Below are 22,204 nucleotides of genomic sequence, written 5' to 3'. Positions count from 1 at the left end.
TGGTTACACAATTATCATTATTATGCCTGTTTCAGCTTGATAACAAGATGGGTCACTTAACCATCCCAGAGACCTGTTAACTTAACCATTGATTGCCTGTTGGTAAAAATCGGAATTTCGACAGTATGTGTCAGAACTTAGGCAATGTGGTGGTAGAGTGACCAACTTATCCTAGTTTGCCTGCAAATTTTACAGTTTTAACACAAATTTTCATGTCCTGGGAAATCCGTCAGGTTCAGGCAAACTGGGACAGTGGGTCACCCCAAAGAGCGGAGGGAGGCTGGGGTTTAGGAGTCAGAAAACTGATCTGCTCTGACCCTATTGCTTTCTGTATCTGATGGCATCTTCCTAAGCTTCCGTTTCCCACCTATAATATTTTGCTTAATTTGTCTTGTAAAATCTCTGCATAGTAATACACTTGAGTGTACTTGGAAAGTATAAAGTTACCGACGAGTATCAGATCTTTTCATTTTGTTCTTACGAAGCAGCAGCCTGAACAGTGATTCCCGTCTCCCTGAGAGCTGTGGATTGTCATAGCTTCTGTTTAACATCATTCGATACTATGGTTCGTTGAGATGATGCTTGGGGTAAAGTTTTGGTTGTACAGTTGTTGAGCTTACTTAACACCCATAAAAAAGTTATCTTCTCTATTTGAATCTGAGCCATTGTGTGGACTGGGGGAAAGGGTACTGAATTCAGTTCCATCTCTGTGGTGTGTCGTTAGCAGCGTGGCTTGGGATGAATCATCTAACTTGCTTCACTTTAGTGTCTTTGTTTGAAAAATAGAAAACAATTCCTGCATAACACGTCTCAAAGTGTTGTTTTGATTATGAAATAACATATGTAAAAATGTAAAAACTATCAAGTGATACATAGATACAATGCAAAAAATATATTAATATTTATAATAAATATTAAATTTATAGCTAAATAACAAATTTATTAATATTTATTATAATGTATTGTGACACTGTATATAAATCATAGATATCAGTTCCAAGATGCATGCTAGGAATTTATCCTCAACCACAATGCCGTAATATTCAATGTTTAGAGTGTTTAGGGAGGAATTATGAACTTACATGCACATAGAATGATAAAAATGGAAAGAATCTTAGACACCATCTACTCTAACTCCTGAAGTATAGACATGACACTCCAATGTCCTAAAATGTAAAGTGAACTTGCTCTGTTTTCACAGCTAATTAGAGGTGGAGCCACACCTGAACTCCAGTTTCTTGGCTCTGAATTCAAGTCTCTTTTACTTTACCTCTTAACTTATCCTCCCAAGGCCTTACCAGTCAGTGCCTTTGATTTTGTATCTGCAGCTAGTTATTTTGTACATTTTTATTTCATTCTCCTAGAATAATTAATACCTTTCAGTCTAAGAAACCACCAAGACGGTTGTAAAGCACTTAATATACAAAAGGATTGGACATAAATCTTTAATTCTTCAGTTAATAAATGGTTCCTAATACAGAAAGGGTGAAGTGTAAGGCTATGATGATTGGCATCTAGCCAGCCTGTCTGTATCTGTACCCATGACTTATTACTGTTGTCCTTCTCCAACCGCCTCCTACATCAATGTCAACAACTCTGATGAAACAGACATGGACTAAGTTGGATGCATAAGTGGGAAAGACAAGGCAGAATATCTACTGCAAAAATGTTTGAAATCTCACTCAGACTGACCTGTAGTTGGGGATGCGAAACTCTCAAGGGAAACTTCACGAATTTAGAAATGGGGTCTGGCAAGAAGTTATGGTGTAGAGCTGGAGGGGACCATGATAGAGGAAAGAATAACCGGACGCTTTTCTGAAGATTTAGAATGAAGCCAGAACTTGTGGGTCTCCACCTGGATGATTATGTCCTTGGTACCCTGGTAATGATGGTGATGGTGTTCATCACATAAATGCTCACAGGGCATGAGGCATGATGCTAAAGGCTTTAAACACAAAGAATGAGGTGAACCTCATGGTAACACTAGAAGGAAGAGAACAGCAGTATTAGCTTCATTTTATTTCAGAGGAAAGCTTGGTTTTAAAACGTAAAGCAATTTGCCCAACGTTACACATCTATGAAGCAGCAGAAATATGTCAAATTCAGCTCTCTTTGACTGCAAACCCCATGTTCTTAATCCCTGTATTTATTGATTTTCACAAGTTATCTTTTAGAGAAGGTTTCCCCTCCCTTTAAAACTCAAGTGTCTCCTCAATTTTACCGCTCTTACAGATTCCCATCTCTCAAGAGCATTTCTTCCACACCTGTGTTGCCATCCATAACCTCTTACAAAACTCAACTGTATTTGTGTTATAATATCAGTTCATACTCTGTCTCTCTAACTCAACTGAGAACGCCTGGAAAACTGGAGCTCTATTTCATGCTACTTTGCATCTTCTTCCCTGGCCACCAGCTTCAACTCCATAAGTGACAGCTGAGTTGAGCGTTTAGCTAACACTGTCTTTTAGGCAAAGTTTCTACAAAACGTTGTTATTGTTGTTTTCAATGGCAAGCAGACTTTGAAGATGATGAAGCTGCAATCTGACAGTGACAGAAATTAAGAGGCGATAATGATTAGAGATATCTTTTTTTCCCCAACCCCATGAGAGCAAATTTAGAAGAACATTCTTGAAGTTTGAAAGGAAGTTCTTTAACTGCAAATAAGGTAACATGTGGAATTCATTATTCCAGTTATTTATATGAGCTGAAGGTAAAAGTAGGTGCAGGAAGGGTTTAGATAAATTCAAAGATGAGAACTACATAACAAATTGTTAGTAGCAAATTAGACTGGTTCATGGCATGTTTATGAAGGAAAACTGTCCTCTTCCCTCTAAAAGGTCCTTTGGTCCCAATATTGTGAGCTGAGTGAGAGGTTAATAGGAATTCATCAGATTTATTCTGGTGCTTCCATTTACGTATTTTTTTCACTTTCATACTCGCATTTTGATTGTCTCATCTGCTGAGTAAGAATTGGCACTAGGACTAAGACTTTGAGTTGAATAATGCTAAACCAGCCAAAACAGACACTCAGTAAATATCACAGAGCAACAAACTGGATGACAGAAAGCTTGATTACTCTTCTGTGGGTCACGGAGGACACTTTCCAAAACCTGATGGGACTCACATCATTCAACACCAGCGCTATTATCACTGGAGTTGTTTGTTCAAAATCTCTTGATCAAACTACAGTATTCAAGATGATAAAAAAGAAAACACTGATCTTAGTAACCAAGTTCAGATTGCCAGTATCATGGAATCATTCCTTGAGAATTTCCTAGTATCAACATGATTGGTTCTACCAAAGACACACTAAAGGAAAGACACCATTTTAATTCAGAAGGAAGTGGGGACAAAGCACACTCCTCCTGGGTGATCCTTCCCAGTTACTTTGTTACCGACTATTGAACAAATTATCCTTAATAACTTATTTATTAGACTTCCATATATGTACTTAGTACAAGCTATTTCATCAAGGAAGGCTCTTGTGTTATGCATCATATCCATTTCTCCAAACATCGTATTATTGCATATAATTTCACTTCCCTCCAGAACTAACAGGAAAGCTGGTTAAGTTGCAATTACCAATACAACTGCAATATAAAATTAGATATGTATTTCCACGGGCTCTTTTCATTTCGTCCAACTCTCTGTGGGCCTGGATAGCACAAGGTTAAAATGCTTAAGATCAAGGTAATCAGATCACCACTAAGTAAGTAAAATGTAGTCGCCTATACAAGGTAATAGTGCTTCACCGGTGAAGAATGAAGAAACCAAACACGTAAGCAGTGCTGCTGCCTGCCACCCCTGTTGAGTTATTAGTAGCAAAAGAAAGAACCCTTGCCCTTGGCACATAAGCTATCAAACTTGAAATAGATTTTTCCAAAAGTGCAATTTGATCATCCTTGCTGAATGTCTGTAAACTCAGAATTATCGCTGGAGTTCCAAGGTGGACTGAGATTTCTAGAAATAAAAGACCCATGAGAACGAGTACATGTGCGCGCGCGCGCACACACACACACACACACACACACACACACACACACACACACACACATTACTTGGGGATTTTCAGTGCACCCAGAGAATAGAGCAGCCCATCTGTTTTAACCAGTGACTGATTCTCAAGTACTTACAGAGCCTTTAGGATGTAACCTGCACTGTCCCGGACTCTATGGCAGGAGGGTGATAGTAGTAAAATGGACGGAACCATCCTTAATCCAAAAGGTGCATAGAATTCGAAAGGAAGATAAGACAGGGGGCAATTACTAATAAGGCAGTTTGTAACAAATGCTACATTGTGAGACATACAAATTCAATTCAGCAAACTTTTATTGGGTACCTCCTAAGTACAAGTTGTTCTTTCATGTGTCCTAGGGGATAGAAATAGGTTCAGGTCTTTTTGTATAAAAAAAAAAAAAGGGAGGAAAATAAGGGAAGTAATCTCATTGTAGGCCTATGACGAGGCCCTCTGCTTAGTACTTCAGCCCACAGACTGACTGAACAGGCAGAATTGTTCCCAAGGCAAATCGCAGCATCCCGTTTTATAGATGAGGAATCTGAGGTTCAGAGTAACTTATCGAAGATTCTACCTGTTCTAGAGCCACAGTTCTATCTAGGAAGGCCTGTGTGGACCTGTTCCCAGCACTGGACAGCCTCCTTCCAGATTACTGGAACTCGTAAGTCAGGCCAGGGGTTACTGCAGGCTGGTCTAGAGCTGGTCTACCGTGATCCATCTCTGGTTCCTCCGCAAAATGAAAAACACAAAGCCAAAGTTGTGAGTTTTTCCAAACCTAAATTGATTAAATCGAAGGGACTCTCCATTTCTATGAAGTTGTTTCCTTCCTCCTTTTTAGATATTAAATGTCCATCAGGAAATGACCAGGTGCCAGTGGATAGTAGCTGTGTCTATTTTGTGAACTCTTTTTTTTTTTCCCTAGAAAAGTAAACTCAGAATTGGTACTCTGTGTCAGTTCCTCATGTATTGTTTTGACTTTTTTTTTCCTTTAAAAAATGCTTGAAATCCAAAATCTGGGAAGCACTAATTGAATAGACAATTTTGAAGTCAGTCTGTGTATAGAGCTTGGTGATAGAAGAAATTCTGGTAAATTTCAGTAGATTTTTAAAAGAAACCCCCACCCAAATTCTGGAAGTGCTGGCTTTAGCTCTATATCATTGCCCAACTCTCCTCCATCCACATTTTTTTGGATAAATGCTCAAACCACAGGAAAATATCCCATTTTGTGACATCCCTGGAACTTTATCCTGCTTAGACATCTTCCATGTTGTGAAGGATGAGAACCACTTCTATGAAAGCAAGACAAAACTGCTGGTGAAGGGCACCAACAGGAAAGGACTGCTGCTCTTAGTTTATTTTTCTACTTTAAAGGATAAACATAGCCCCATCCACTTCAGTTTGCCTTTCCTGATGATATGAGGCCACAGTGCAGCTCTCAGCTGCCTCCCAATTCAATGTCGACCACTCGCTCAAGCCTCATCTCTTCCAAAACATGTCTCAGGCAGGATGGAGAGAGGAAGCGCGGCATGTCAATAACTGAACGAGAAACGAAACTCATTTTAGCAGCATTCCCTCTATGGGTCTGGCTAACAATAAAGGCAGCGGTGATGCGAATGGCGGTGGTGAGCTGAAGATGAGAAAAGCCTATTGCTCAGCCAGAGAGACGAGAACCGGGACTCTGCTGCCTTCATGTTTTGGATGCCAGTGGCGCGTTTCCTTCTCCCAAACTCAAAGCTTTGGATAGATTTTAACAAGAAGGACAAAGAGTCACAAAATATCCTCTGGCTTGCAGTTGTCAGTTGCCCTGGTCATTCCAGCAGAGTGGCTGCACTAGTGCTCCCAGGTCCCAGCGCTCCTGAAGATGAGGCAACACCCAAGCAATGCAATCCTTTTGTCAGACATCTCACACGTGCAGCAGGCAGAGAGACAAAGGCTCTGGACTGGTTAAGGGAAAAGGGGTTGTTTATCTACCTGTGTTTTCCCCACTCCTAGGACAGTTTCTGGCACCTAGTTGGTATGCAATAGATTCTTAGAATAGAATAAACAAATGGAGAAGTGGAAAGTGTGTTCAATAAATATGCATGGAATAAAGAACTGAATGTACTGCCTTAGCCTGGTGTGTTAACTGACGGTCAAGACTGAGTGAGTGGGGGAACCCTTCCTTCTACAGTGTTGGTCGGAATGTAAGTTGGTGCAGCCACTGTGGAAAACAGAATGGAAGTTCCTCAGAAAACTAAAAATAGAATTACCATATGATCCAGCAATCCCACTCCTGGGCATATATCTAGACAAAACTATAATTCAAAGAAATACATGCAAGTTCTTATTAGTTATCTATTTTACATAGAGTAGTGTGTATTTGTCCGTCCCAGTCTGCCAATTTATCCCTCCCCTCTCCCTTTTTCCCCCTTGGTAACCATAAGTTTGTTTTTTACACTTGTAACTCTATTTCTGTTTTGTAAATAGGTTCATTTGTACCATTTTTTTTAGATTCTACATATAAGCAATATCATAGGATACTTGTCTTTCTCTATCTGTCTTATTTCACTCAGTATGGTAATCTCTAGGTCCATCCATGTCACTGCAGATGGCATTATTTTGTTCTTTTTTATGGCTGAGTAATATTCCTTTGTATATTTATATCACATCTTCTTTATCCATTCCTTCATCAATGGACATTTAGGTTGCTTCCATGTCCTGGCTGTTGTAAATAGTGCTGCTATGAACATTCAGTTACATGACTCTTTTCGAATTATGGTTTTCTCCAGATATATGCCCAGGAGTAGGATAGGGGCTCTTCTCCATAGGGGCTGTACCAATTTACATTCCCACCAACAGTATAGGAGGGTTCCCTTTTCTCCACACCCTCTTTAGCCTTTATTGTTTGTAGACTTTTTGATGATGGCCCGTCTGACCAGTGTGAGGTGATACCTCACTGTAGTTTTGATGTGCATTTCTCTAATGATTAGTGATGTTGAGCATCCTTCCATGTGCGTGTTGGCCATCTGTATGTCTTCTTTGGAGAAATGTCGATTTAGATCTTCTGCCCATTGTTTGATTGGGTTTTTTTTTTTTTTTGATATTGTGCCGCATGGGCTATTTGTATATTTTGGAGATTAATCCCTTGTCAGTTGCTTTGTTTGCAAATTTTTCCTCCATTCTTGGGTTGTCTTTTCATTTTGTTTATGATTTCCTTTGTTGTGCAAAAGCTTTTAAGTTTAATTAGGTCCCATTTGTTTATTTTTATTTCCATTACTCTAGGAGGTGGGTCAAAAAAGATCTTGCTGCGATAGCACAGGGAACTCTACTCAATACTCTGTAATGGCCTATATGGGAACAGAATCTAAAAAAGAGTGGATATGTGTATATGGATAACTGATTCACTTTGCTGTACAGCAGAAACTAACACAACATTGTAAATCAACTAGACTCCAATAAAAATTAATTAAAAAATAAAACTAAATAAATAAAATTAAAAAAAAAGATACACGCACCTCTATGTTCATAGCAGCACTATTTACAACACACACACACACATATGTATAACCGAGTCACTTTGCTGTACAGCAGAAATTAACACATTGTAAATCAACTATACTTCAAGAAAAAAAAACACAGAGTCAGTGGAAGAGGCCATTGCTTTAAGAAAAGTTACAGTAGTGTCATGATTACTCCATTTTTGTCTATATGCTATCTTTGTTTATCTCTCTCTGCCTCTGTCTGTCATATGTACGTATCTCTCTGTCTCTCTCATCTTTCTTTCTTGCTTACTTTACTATCTCAGGGGTTTGGAGGAGTTACAACAGAAAAGTTGCAGAGGAAAAAAATTTCTAACCCAGTTCTTCCTTTAGCAAACAAAGGATTAGACTCATTTCTGTAATCTGTCTTAGCTTTTCTGCGTCTCCTGTGTCTTTCAAATGCCTGGCCTCACCCTTTTCATCCTCTGGCAGCAGGGCCATGGCCTTGTAAGCTCTGATAACTCTCTGCAGCTCCTATCATTTATTCTGTCCCTGGGACTCTCTGGGAGGCCACCAGAAACAGAATACATGGAGGATGGTGAGGGTTTACTCTGGAGGGCTTGCGAAATTGTTGGGCATAAAAGGAAAACTCTAGGCAAAAATCACGCACGTCTTCTATTCAATGAGGCTTGTCATAACAGTCAAAGGACAAAAACAGCCCTGTTTCATTGGCTCCAGCGTCTTCAATTTGATTTTTTCACATGCCGCTTTTTAGGCTGGTGGTCCAGGTTGTTAAAGAAAGAGGAGGTGCCACAGTTCAGCAACTTCTAACGTGAAAGTGAATGATTTTCCGATTTTCCCCAGCAATGTGACACTCCTTCCTGATTCCCAGGAGCACACCCTGCATGGTCTGCTTGTGCTTCCCACACCAGCCTCCCACTGACCTGTGACCACATCCATAAGCAGAAGAAGCGGTGGCCCCATCACCACAGCCTCAGCGCTCATACAGGAGGGCACCGCCACCTCCTGCCAGCACGGATCTGAAGCCAGGACCCTGGCTTTCCCACTTGCTCCTGGCAGACTCCCTTTGGATACACATTCTGCATCAGGACTAGCTCCTTTTTTTGTAGCCCAAGTTCCACTCTGTCTGCAGGACCTGCTGCCCTCGAGTGAGCCCCACAGTTTGCTCGCATTGTGAGCACAGCTTCCCTTGAACATCTGCATCCTTCTGCCCATCGTTCAAGCCCCAGATCGAATGCCACCACCTTCATGAAGCCTTGCTCACTTTGCACCAGTGGCAAATTCTCTCTCCTTATTTCCCTTGGTATTTTTTGCTGTGGGCATCAGACAAATGACTTATGTGCACACAACCTCAATTCTGTCCTGTTTTGTAAAACAGGACACATAATATTAATACATACCAAAAAGGTCATTAAGAGGAAAAACTAAAGTAACATATACGAGCACCTGGCACAGAGTGGGCAACCAATACCTCCTTGTTTCATTTATTCATATATCACAAATTTTATTTTCCTTTTAGTTCTTTGTGTATGAATCTTATCTGCAATACATCATAAGCTCCCAGAGAGCAGATTCCATCTTATTCATCTTTGTAAATTGCCTAGCACAGTTCTTTGCATTTTGCTTCTCTGAAATGTTTATGTTCAGTGAGTACATTTACCTCTCTGCCTCAGTTTTTTCATCTGTAAAATGGGAGTGAAAATAGCTTAATTATTTCAAAGCATTATTATCGGAATGAATTAAAATGTTATGTGTAAAAACATTTTGACAAATAAAAAGATCAAATGCTAGGCAAGTATGAGTTATTGTTTGATATAATATAGGGACAGGAGTGAAGCAACATTACCCAGTTTATCCAGTAGAGGGCAATGACACACGCATGGATATTCAGATTCTCTGTAAGACTCCGAAACTATAAATTAAAAAGGGAGAAACGTTTTGGTATTATGCAAACAAAATAAAGCGATTTTTCTGGATTCAGCTGGGTTTTTCATCTCTTTTACTGTTTGTCTATGCAATTTACCTGTGTAGGAAGGACACTGGGCTTTGTGAGTGTTTCCAGTGTGGGTCAGTGACCTGATGTTCTAATTTCTCTATTCGAATTTCCACTCGCCCATGTGCCCAGCATGAGGAATGATTCCAGCCTAGCCAATGGGAAAAGAGTGCTGCTTTCACTAGTTTTATTACCTCGATCCCGAGCAGAAGCATTTCTACTGGGCCGTTGAGGGCTTGGTCCTGGTCTGGAAAGCAGCCCCATAAGTGTTTCCATGCTGGGGGAGGGACCAGAGAACTACTAGGAAGAACAGTGTCGACCATTGTTCCCGTAGCCTGCTTTGGCTCCCCTGAGTCTGCTCTGTGAAGACACTGGATCCATTGACGAGCCGTTGACATTTTCTGAGGACGGGCTAAGTCTCCCAGATATAAGGGAACGGCAGAGGGTGGTGAGTATACCCACTGCACACGCTTCGGCACACTCCATTCCGAAATTAGCAAGTTTCACACAGAAAGATGGCTTGAAGATGTACACGACAGTGTGGTATTTGCCCCAGAAGAATTCAAACTTTAATACGAGGCAGTCAAATATAACTTAGATTAACAAAATTTGAATGACCCATTGAATACTCTCTGTGTATCAGGGAGAGACAGATGATACAAAGATGAGACAGGATTCTTACCGTCAAGGAATTCACAGTCTAGACCAGATAATAAATAAACACATGCCTGTATGGTGATCATAGAAATAACTACAGTCGGGCTTCCCTGGTGGCGCAGTAGTTGAGAGTCCGCCTGCCGATGCAGGGGACACGGGTTCGTGCCCCGGTCCGGGAAGATCCCACATGCTGCGGAGCGGCCGGGCCCTTGAGCCTTGGCCGCTGAGCCTGTGTGTCCGGAGCCTGTGCTCCACAATGGGAGAGGCCACAACAGTGAGAGGCCCGCGTAACGCAAAAAAAAAAAAAAAAAAAGAAATAACTACAGTCAGTTATGCTATAATGCTTATTTTCAAAATGGTGAATTTGTTCCAACGATTGTCATATTAGGGAATGATTTGCACATAATGTGAATTTCGTATCTGATTATGTGCGATTTCGTTTGCAAGAAACACTAGATGAGTGCAAAAAAACTGCACTGAGATTAACTGAGTGGTGTAGAAATATCCAAACACACACACACACACACACATCTAAACAAGCATCCCTCCCTCAGGTCATGGAGTGGGCCCCGAACCACACACGTCACCCTCTGGAGTCACAACTTTTCCTCAGACTCCAGATAGCCCGTCTCTTTCCACTTCACCTTAACTCACAAGCTGAACTCTCCAGACTTCTTCCACTTCCACAGGCAAACTCCAGGTCTTTTTCAAGGTCAAGTGCCATATTTGTTGTCGTTTTTATGTATTTCTTGGCCACTTTGCATGTGTAAAACAACGCGGCTGTTTTCTTTAGGTTTCTATCATTTTTGTGTTAATGAGTCACTTAACAAGGTTTTGGAATGTTGTGTCCCTAACCCTGTTTTTCCTATAAGTCCTGTGGTTTTCATTGCTTGATTTTACATAGCACAGTGATTTTTAGGCGCACGTCCATGGTACTATCCTTAGTTTTATCGCAGAACGGACTGTACAGCAAGCCCTTGAGTGCACAAAACATGGAGCTCCTGGCCATGGGGAGGGCAGAAGAGACCCAGAATGGCCTTCCCGGGAGACAAACATGGAGAATTACAGGACTATGGAAGAGAATGAGTATCTTCTCGGTCTTCTATTTTTTTTTAAACTTGTTTCATTATAAGACCAACAATAAACAAAGAATACCTTAAAATGGCTTATAACAAGGCATTTAACGTGGCAAGGCAAAATACATTAAAATAACTTTAAAAAATTAAGCAGAAGAAAAATAAAAAGGGAAAAACAAGGTATTATGTAAGCTTGCAAAAGCCATGCCCTAGGTTCTGTATTAAGATCTGCTGGAGGTGAAGCTCTGTTAGTCCCTAAGGTTCCCCACCATCAGTGCCTGTCTCTCAACTGGTCCATCTGATCCAGAGAAGATTGACAGTCTTTGCTGCACAGTCCAATGTAGAAGTCACCAGCCACGTGTGATTATTGACATTTGAAATGCAGTTGGTCCAAATTGTGATATGCTAAGTGTAAAATACACACTAAATTGTGATATGCTAAGTGTAAAATACACAAAATCATGTAAAAAAATCTCATTTATAATTTTATAGTGATTACATGTTGAAATGACAGCATTTTGTAATAGATTAAATAAAATACATTACTAAAATGTATTTTACTCGTTTTCTTTCTGTTTTGTTTTCAAGATGGCTGCTAGAAAATTTTAAATGACACACATGCCTTAAGTCCATGGCTCTCATTGTATTTCTTTTGGACACCCCTGATCTAGGGGAATGTGTAGGCTCTGTAAAGACGCATTTCTGAACAATGGCGAATTCAAATGATGCTTCCTGACTAATATCTGTGATGAAGGTTTCTGTGTGCTTGGTGAGGACGAGATACAGTTGCTTTTGCAAATCAGCTAAAATGAGAGTAGCATTCGTCTGCCATTGGGAAAAGCAAGAAGCCTGATTAGCTAATGAACCAAATAAAAGGCTATCCCACAGGAAGGAACAAGGATTAATCTGCGTGAGCTAGAGTGTAGGGTGTGTGTATCCTCGGATGTCCGTGTCTGCATGTGTGTGCCTTCTATGTAGTCCCATGAATGTCTGTGTTTGCACCCATGTGTGTTCTTGTATGTGTGCCTGTATGTGAATACATGCCTGCGTGTATGCATACATATGTGTCCTCATGTGTGCACCTGTGTGCATTTCTGGTGTCCCTGTGTATACACGTTTGTGTGCTGTGTACCCATGAGTGTGCCTGTGTACTTGCTTGCGTGCATGTCCTTTTGTGTGTGTCCATGTGTCTTATACGCATGCCCGTGTGTATCTTATGTTTGCCCGTGTGTATATATGAGTGTTCTTGTGTAGGATTGTGCCCATGTGCCTGTGTTTGTGTGTGTGCCTTTGTGCACGTGTGTATATATTACTTGTATGTGATGCAGAACACAAAATTGGGTGGGAGAGAGAAGTAAGCACAGAAATATATACTTAGAGCCCAGAAAGCAGACGGTTTTTAGATAAGCAACAAGGACTTACTGCACAGCGCAGGGAATTATATTCGATATCTTGTAATAACCTATAAAGGAATATAATCTTAAAAAAGAAACAAAAGAAAGTAAATGGTTTTATTCGTTAGGCTTGGAACTCATCCTGTAAATACTGATGGGTTTCAAACCAGAACATGCTACGGATAGATTTGCATTTTTTAACAGACTGTACTGGCTGCTGGAATGAACTGACAACTGGCTAGGAACATCTCTATTAAGGGAAAGAGGTATCTACACATTCTGATAACCTCTTTAAAAATTAGAAAACGTAATATGTAAGCCTGACATTCTTATATACTCTATAGAATGCATATCCGTTCGCTGTAGGTATCTAAAAACCTGAAATGAAAGCTGGAACTATCCATTAGCATGTCAGCCCCGTAGGAGGGTGGTTTAATATGTCATGCACTTAACCATGAAGTTTAGGTAGCATTATTTTCCCCCTCACTATCTTCAAAGGCATTTCATAGGCTTTTTTGTGTCCTCTGGTGAGAAGGGCCTTATGGTTCTCCATCCTCTTTGACTGAAAAGCAAGAGCCCCACATGGTTACGAGCCTTACTCTCCTTCTGCTAGAATCACAGCTGAAAACTGAACTCAGAGCCCACAGCAGAGGTTGTGATTCAGAAATCTACCTGCTTCTCTGTCCTAAGTACATGTAAAGATACGAGCGCTGACTCTTTTCAGAGGATGGGAGGGGTCCTCCCCTCCACTGCCCCTCAATCACTTTCACCTCTGACCCACTCCCTTCTTAATCTCCTTAATCTAGTCCGTTTATACAAGCGCAAAGGGATGATGTCATCACGTGCGTAGTGAGGGTGTCTGTGCCTTTTAGGAAGGTGAACACCAAAGGGCATACTTTTCCTACCCACAGTCTTGCAGAGTGATGAATTTTAACCACTCAAGCCCTTGATATTAATGGGTTCTGCTACATCAGTGGGAGAAAAAAAATCCAGATGGAGGCCAAGTACATACTCAGGAACTCTGACCAATCTTCTAATCGTCATGTCCTTACCTGGCTCTCCCTTGGAATGTTATACACCAAGTTTACAGAATCTGCGGGACAAAAAAACCTAGTCTTCATAAACTTAGACCTCAGTGAAGTCATTTGAGTGTTAAACAGGCTACCAAATATTTTAACTGTCTAAGAGGAAAATAATCTATCTAAACTATTCAACAAAAATATGTAGGGAATATTGACTACAGCCCAGTAGATTGAGCCCTAGACCGAGGAATGCAGGTGCTGTGAGCTGAGGGTCATAAACATGCACACAGGACAAAACAGAGAGGTCCCACACAGGAGGAGGCCCTGGGCAACTCACAGATGCCCTGAGTGTATAGTTTCTGCAGTAGAAAGTGAGCGGTGGAAATGGTCAGTGTGAGGACCTCACAGGGGGCTGCCAAAGGGCTCTCAGTGAGGGATGGACTTGGTGGATTTCACTTTAGTCGGGTCACCCTTATTTTGGCAGCTGCGATCAGCAGAATGACACTGGAAGTGAAATAGGAAACTGTTAAAATATTGATTTAGAAGCCGGAGCTTCTAAATCAACAGCGATGGTTATGGCAAAGAAGAGAAATAAAAAGTTAGAGCTAACATACAACAAGTGATTGGATGTGGGAGAAAAACAGAAAAAGACAAGGACTGACCAGGTGGTTCCTAGCTTAGACGACTGGGTAGATGGTAGAGTGATAGGGAAGAACAGATCTGACTCCCTATTCCATCTGTTTCTTTTACTTTAACCTTTGTCTTCTATGGCTTTTGCTCCAAGTTAATCACTAAAGGGATGTTGCCTAGAGCTTAAAGTAAACATAATGCCCCGTCTCAGGAACCCTGGCCCCCCAGGCCTGAATGTAAAACTAAAATACCTTTGTTTAGCTCACAGGAAACATCCTGACCAGGCCCACCTATGAATGGCTGCAGGAAAAAAAAAAAAAAGAAATGAACACATCCCCTCCCAGAGTCCGGCTGAAACCAGGAATTATTTGCCTCGACTTATGGCCTTTTTACTTTACATCCTCCTCTCTCCTCCTCTTTGTTCCATGAAAGAAACCAGCATCCAAACCCAGGCAAGATGGTTCTCTAGGACATTAGTCCACCATATCCTTGGACTCCCAGCTTTCCGAATAAAGTCGCTAGTCCTTGCCCCAGCACCTCGTCTCCCGATTTATTGGCCATCGCAAGCCTGGGCACAGTAACAATAGTAGGGAGATAAAATTGAGACCATAGAGGTAGGACCAAGTCCACAGGATGAGAAAGAGTTCTCTTTTGTTTTTTGCGGTACGCGGGCCTCTCACCGCCGCGGCCCCTCCCACCGCGGAGCACAGGCTCCGGACGTGCAGGCCCAGCGGCCAAGGCTCACGGGCCCAGCCGCTCCGCGGCACGTGGTATCCTCCCGGACCGGGGCACGAACCCCTGCCCCCTGCATCGGCAGGTGGACTCTCAACCACCGCGCCACCAGGGAAGCCCAAGAGTTCCCTTTTGAATAGCCTGCATTTGCAGTGGTTTGGAATAGCCATGGGAGATGCGCTCAGCAAGCCATCGGATGCATGGTTCTGAAGCTCTGACACGGGTCTGATCCCTGCGTACAGATTAGCGAGTCATCAGCATCCTGAAGTAGAAGAAATCATGAATGTGCCTGGGATTAACCCATGGGGTTTATCAGCTAAGAAGAGTCGTGGCTGAGACCCAGCCCAAGCCAGGGAATCTCTACACTCCAGGCACTAGTGGAAGGAAAGGAGTCCATGAAAGAGACAAAATGAAAAAAACAAAAACAAAAAAGAAGAAAAACCGGAGATGAACTAAGACAATGCAGTTTCATGGAAGCCAATGGCGTAGAAGGTCCCAGGAGGACTTGGGGAGGGAGGACCCTGAAGAAGATGCTCTGGAGTGGAATACTGAGTTCCAAAGAGGAATTATTCTGGAGAGGAAGATGGGGACGGCACATCCGAAAGGGAGAACAGACTGTGAGACGTGAGCACCCCCAAGGATGTCCATGGCAAGCCTGCAGATCACACTTTCTATAACATCAGCGCCCAGCACAAGGCTTCGTGCTGAGCAAGGGCTTAAACGTAAGTTTATCAAGATGAAGTGACCTCTGTAACAAAGCAAATTAAAGTGACCAAGTTGAGTGCTATTCAGATGAAAACCATCATCATCACAGGTAATACTGACGCTCAACCTTCCATAGGGTTCTTTACACGCATCATCTCATTTAAACCTCACAGCAACGCATGACTGAGGTAATATTATCACCCTCGCTTTCACATGAAGAACTTAAGGTTGATGACTTGCCTAAGTTCATATAGGTGGCACATGGCAGATGAGGGACTTGAACTCGGGTCTTCTAAATTCAAGCCCATGCTTTTGTAATTGAATTGCACTGAGTCCAGTTTCTTTAGTGAGTCCTTTATATCTGACACAACACACAACCTGGGGCCATAAAATATGCAGGTCCCCTGTAGGCTTTATCCCAAGGTTTGTGGTGCCAGGTGATGTAACTAACAATGTGACAGCCCTGACTTGCAGCTGCAGAAAACAGGAGCTTCTGCTCAATTGCCTTGAGGCTGCTTCCCTTTGCAAAGTGTTGCTGCTTCCGTAGTTGCCAGGCCAGCAACTATAATCCACTTCTTCCTCACTAACAGAGCCTCTTTGTTATTTTGAATGGTGATGCGCCCAGCACCAGTACTCACCTCCCCAGTTTCCCCAGGCTGGGTGTGGTCATGTGACTGGGTCTGGGGACAGACCTAGCTGGCATGCGCTCTGTGCTCTGTTTGCTTTTTGTCCTTCTTTCTTGGAACATAAACACAATGGCTGGAAGCATAGCAATCATTTTATGACCATGAGGACAGAAGCCACAGGCTAAGCATGGTGAAACAGGAAGATGCGAGGCTGGTCTCTGAGGGCATATTTGAATTATACCAGCCATGGATTGTCCACCTATAAGCTTCTTGTTAAGTGTGAAAATCCAAGTCTTAGTTATTTAAGATGCAGTCTTTCATCTATTCTGTTAATTTTTAAATGTGATCCTAGCTGATACAAAGAGCCAGTTTCAAGGTGCCACTCAGCTTACTTCATTCCCATGTCTCCTACCTTTCAGTAACTGGGTTTGTAACTCACAGTTTAGAGGTCCAGATGGAGGAGTTACTTCTTCAATCAGGGGAACGTGCAGGCGGTTTAGAAAAGATCCTTTCAAAACCAAACAATTCTGCTTTACAATCTAATAGAAATAACTTATTATGGCAGAATAGTGGTTAAAATCTTGGGTTTTGAAGTTATACAGACTGTGGCATGCATTTCACCTCTGTTGTTTGCTACCTGTGTTACCTTGGACAAGTTACTGAACCTCTCTGGGCCCTGACTCACTTTCTGAAAACTGATTTACCAATTATACCAAACTAATTATACCAATCACATAGGGTTGTTATAGGGATTAAATGGAAAAATGTCTGTATAGTGCCTTATATAATGCTTGCCACCATCAACATAAGCTTCATTAATGACAGATATTAATTTTAAGGAAGATTATCCATACTATGTCAAACATAGGACACTTTGTATAAAATACGTCCTTTCTCACTTGCTCTTAGTGGGTCTCCAGGAGGGAAATGGGTTGTGATGAGTCATTCATAGTCTCACCCCATCTTCCTTGGGACCAATGGAAGGGGATAGTCACAGTGTCTCAAGGTAAAGTCTGAGACATGAATTGAAAGGAAACTTTAGGCCAATGGTTTCCTCAGCAAGTATTAGAGAGGACTCCAACGGAAGTGGGAGCCATTCTGAGAACTCAGATCACCTTCAGGCTAAAATTGTGGTCACTGGTGGATGATTTGCACAGAGTCTAGGGGCAGAGCCAGAAGTTCCTATGCCCAGTCAACACCAGAAAAGCAAACTGAACTCCTCATGGAAGCCAGGGACCCAGGCCCCTCCCATACCTGCAGTTCCTGCTGGCGCTCAAGAAAATGAGAATCAACAGCTCTCTTGCCATGATGCCAAGATCTTGTCAGGTACTTTGGGAACTTTCTTGTGCAACATGAAGATAAAAACAATAATGATCCGTATTTATAAACCTAAGTGTACTGTTCCCTAATCCAGGGCTCTTACCCTTTTGAAGTCTCAGACCTCTTTGAACATCAGATGAAAGTTATAAACCCTTTTTACAAAAAATGCATGCATACACCAACTAAATTTCGCTTATAATTTTAGAGCTGTCAGAGACCCCTGAAGTCAATCCACACGCCCACTATGGGTTCACAGACTCACACCTACTCTAAGCGTTTTCTTCTTTCTATCAGTTGCCATCAGTCAGAATCCCAGCATTTCATATTTTATTTTTCAAAGGTTTGTAGGGTAAGATAACCATAAACTACCCTTCCATCTCCTTCCACTAAGGCCTGGCTTTCTAGACTTTAGAGCTGTGGGGAAACAAATCTTGTTTCAGGTTTGTTTTTCAGGGGATGGGGGCTGTTTTCATTTTGTTTGCTTGGTTGGTTGGTTGGTTTTTTCTGTTTGGATTTTTTCCCCTGATTCGTAGTTGTTGGTAAGAAGCTCCTCCAGCAGTCCAAGGTAGAGCTGTCTGGGTTTGTTTTCTTAAGATGGTGGCACACCAGTCCAGAGGCTTATGTTGGAGAAGTTTTCCAAGGGAAAAAGCTGACCACTACCTCCTGCCCATCACTTGTGTCAGGATGACCCGTATCACCAGGTGCTTCAGTGGAATGGGATGCTTCTCATTCATTTATGCTTTTCCTACTGCGTTCTGCTGTTGAAGTTCATCTTAAGATCAAATTCCTTATTGCTTAAAGACAAACAAGAAAATAAGGGACAGCAGAGAATCCTGTATTCTCAGACCCAGTCCTTACCAGGACGCAATGTGTTTAGACATCATCGAATAGCTGCAATGTTAGCACCTAATAAAAATTGATCACTGATTGCTGTTTACAACATGCCATGTACCTTCCTTAGACATTAAAATGAATTTGTTTATTAAATCTTCACAACAACCCTATACGGTTGGGTACTACCATTATCCACATGTGACACCTGAGGAAACTAAGGAACAGAGGGGGTACACTGGAGAATTTATCAACAAAAACAAAAAGAAAAAAAATAAAGAAAGAGAGAGAGAGAGAGAGAGAGAGAGAGAGAGAGAGAGAGAGAGAGAGAGAGAGAGAGAGAGGAAGGTTGACTGCTTCTCCCGCATTGTTAAATCTGGTCCTCACGATAAGAAGCAGGTATTGTGAACAAACTGAAGCTGTCTAGATGGATCGACCTAGATGGAATATTCAGATGTTTGTAATATGGTGCCAGTGACAGAGCAGGTACTTACCCTATTTTAACTGATGAAACTTGGGTCACATAACTATTACACTACACTAGGCCTGGAACACAGATGTCCTGACCCCTTTCCACTCTACCACTTCTGACTCTAATGCAGTTGAGTTTCCCAGCACATCTACAACAGTCATTGGCTTCAGTATTATTGGGTACAGTAAACCTAAACCATGGAAAAGTCAGAATATTATGCTACTCTTAATTATGTCAAATTAGACCCCCCCAGGGCGTTTTAATTTTATTTTCATATCTTTGTTTTCTTCCCCTTTCTCTAATTTGTTTACTGGGACTCTTGATTCAAACTTCCCCAAATCACCAGATCTATTACATGTAAGTGAAAAATACAGTCAAGAAATCCAGTTCATCTTTGGGTCACTAGACTACATCTTCCCTTGTATTCCTACCTCTTCATTCTGTCCAGAATATCAAAGCCTGCCCTTAGAATGGGATCAAATAGAAGCCCCATACACCCTGGTGGGGATTCTGAAGAGCAGCAACCCCTCTCAGGGGCATTTGGGTTTAAACTTTAGCTCTAATAATGGCATGACATGGGCATCTTCCCATGAAAGGTGTCTGAGGTCTTAGCTCTTCTGTTTGTGTGGGGCATTACTTCGGGGGTCACCATCTCTCTTAGGGCTTCTTAAATGAGGTTGCAAGCATCCACCCTCTCTGGTTTCGGGTAAGAACTTCCTGAAAGGAGCTTTCACAGAGAGTGCCCGATTCTCATGAAAATGAGATTGTCACTCTCCTTCTGGAAACACTGAATTCTCTGAGGGCGCACGGAAATCTTCTGTCTGGAAGGAGCGGTAAAATGGATTCTCTCACCATGGCTTCTGCTTCGGAAGAGAGTCTGGAAGTGACAGGTACTTCTAAAGACTATTTGGAAATTGTGTCTGCTTGGATTTACTTTCATTTATCAAATATTATTTTGCTACCGTACCTAAGGTGGTGGAACTAATGTCTCCAATTGCACTTGCCCGCACCCTGGCCCCGTGCCCACCAGACCCGTGGGAGCAGGGCGTCAAGAGACATCGGCAAGGCTGCTCTCTAACAGTCGGCATTATTTTATTAAGGAAAATTTGTATTGCCCTTTTTCCCCTCGCAAATGTGCCAGATGGACAGATTATGATTTTTCTTGGCCGAGGGAATGAAAGACCAGGGAAGTGGCTTTGCTCCCCCTCTGGCGTTTCTACCACAAGCTAGGGAGCCACCTGTTGAATCCAATCACTTTGAGCAGCTAAAATTTCAGGTGTGAGTTTCATCTCAGAAATGCACAAAGCCTGGGAAGTGGGGACAGTATCCGCGTGAGGGTTGTCGTCAGTTCCCTGTTATTCCATCACCACGCCACTCGCAGCTGGCCCAGGTGTGTTCCCCCCAGGTAAGGCGGGAGGCCCTTTTAGATGCCACGTCCCCTTTGTTGCATCTTATCTTGTTAGTTAAGCTGTCAAGAAAGTTGCCAGTCAGGAGGCTGCTGGTAGAGGGACACAGGGAGTTTAATCCAATTAAAACTGCACTGGCTTTTCCACATTCCTGGTATCCTGGCTCAAACTAGGAAGAATCTTTTCAACCTGGGGGCAGCAAGGGGGTACAAAACTCACCTTAAACGTTTGTTTAATATAAAGCACAGGGCCACAGAGAAAGGATCTGTGGTATGGGAGACAGAAAGAGCTCACTTTTAACTGTTTTCTCAAAGGCCTTTAGCCCAGTGCTGTTTTTGGGTGTAAAAAGACTCACTGAGAAAGCCAAGCAAGGAAGCTCTGGGTAGCTTCTACCTAAGAGAGGTCTTTTCCAGCAGATGCCTTGAGCTGACTTCTAAGAAGGGATCTGGTGATCCCAGGAAGATCCCTCTTTTGAGGGCTCAAGGAAACCATGACTGAAGCGCGCGATGCCTTGGAATTAAAACCAACAAATGTGCTCAGATTTAAAACTACACCATCACACATTGACACAGATGTTACATTTTAGTGCTAAATCTACTTTTCTTTGCTCACCATGGGAAACATGCAGTGCAAGCTCGCTTGACAGGTTGGTTTCTGAATGAAATCTGTATCTGAAGCAAACATACGTGTGAGGCAACGTCAGAGCCTGGCAAATGTCTTCTGAAAGGACTGCACAGGGTGAACAAGAGCAGGGCTCAGTCCTCTTCTGGGGTGCATTGAAAGATGGGGGAGGGCATGGGTGCAGGTGACAGAAACAGAGAAGGCCTGCTTTAATGAAAGCAGCCCACTTTGATATTCAAAGACTCTTATTTCCATGTCCATTGTACAGAAAGGAAGCTCATTATAGGAGATCCTGATGCTTTCAGAAAATAACACTATATACTCTTTTAATAGCAGTTTTATTAACCTGGAAAATATCCAAGATATATTTTTAAGTGAGAAAAGCAAATGGAATTATATGGTTGCATGAGTTAAAAATTATACACACTTACAGTATGTATTTGTACTTGTCTGACACAGATAGCATTGTTCATACTGGCTGTTTCTAGGTAATGGGAGTAGAGGAAGTGGTAAGAATAGCTATATTTAGATTATTTTAAAAGTATACTTTTTTATAACTTAAAAAACTTGAGTTCTAACAAAACAATGAAGGAATTATGGCTAAACTGAAGTAAACTTACAGTTTTCTCACAATACTGAACGTTTCCTAAAGACCAAGACAGCCCTGTCCTCTCAGGAGCACAGAAGAGCGTGCTGCTATTGGTTGGTGCCAATTAATGATTATTGATTAACTGAAGGAATCTTTTTTTAAAAGGAAGTTTCTATAAAAACAAAACCAAATAAATGGGACCTAATCAAACTTACAAGCTTTTGAACAGCAAAGGAAACCATAAACAAAATGAAAATACAACCTACAGAATGGGAGAAAATATTTGCAAACTTTGCAACCGACAAGGACTTAGCTTCCAAAATATAAAAACAGCTCATACAGCTCAACAACAAGAAAAAAACAACCCAACTGAAAAATGGGCAGAGGACCTAAATAGACATTTCTCAAAAGAAGACAGACGGATGGCCAATAAGCTCACGAAAAGACACTCAACATTGCTAATTATTAGAGAAATACAGATAATAATTATTAGAGAAATACAGAAATACAAATCAAAACTACAGTGAAGTACCACCTCACACGGGTCAAAATGGCCATCATTTAAAAGTCTACAAATAACTAATGCTGGAGAGGGTGTGGAGAAAAGGGAACTCTCCTACACTGTTGGTGGGAATG

Source organism: Phocoena sinus, chromosome 11 (assembly GCF_008692025.1).
Source record: "Phocoena sinus isolate mPhoSin1 chromosome 11, mPhoSin1.pri, whole genome shotgun sequence".
Classification (NCBI taxonomy): Eukaryota; Metazoa; Chordata; class Mammalia; order Artiodactyla; family Phocoenidae; genus Phocoena; species Phocoena sinus.
The sequence above is the reverse complement of the archived record's forward strand: the minus strand, read 5'-3'. Positions refer to the sequence as shown.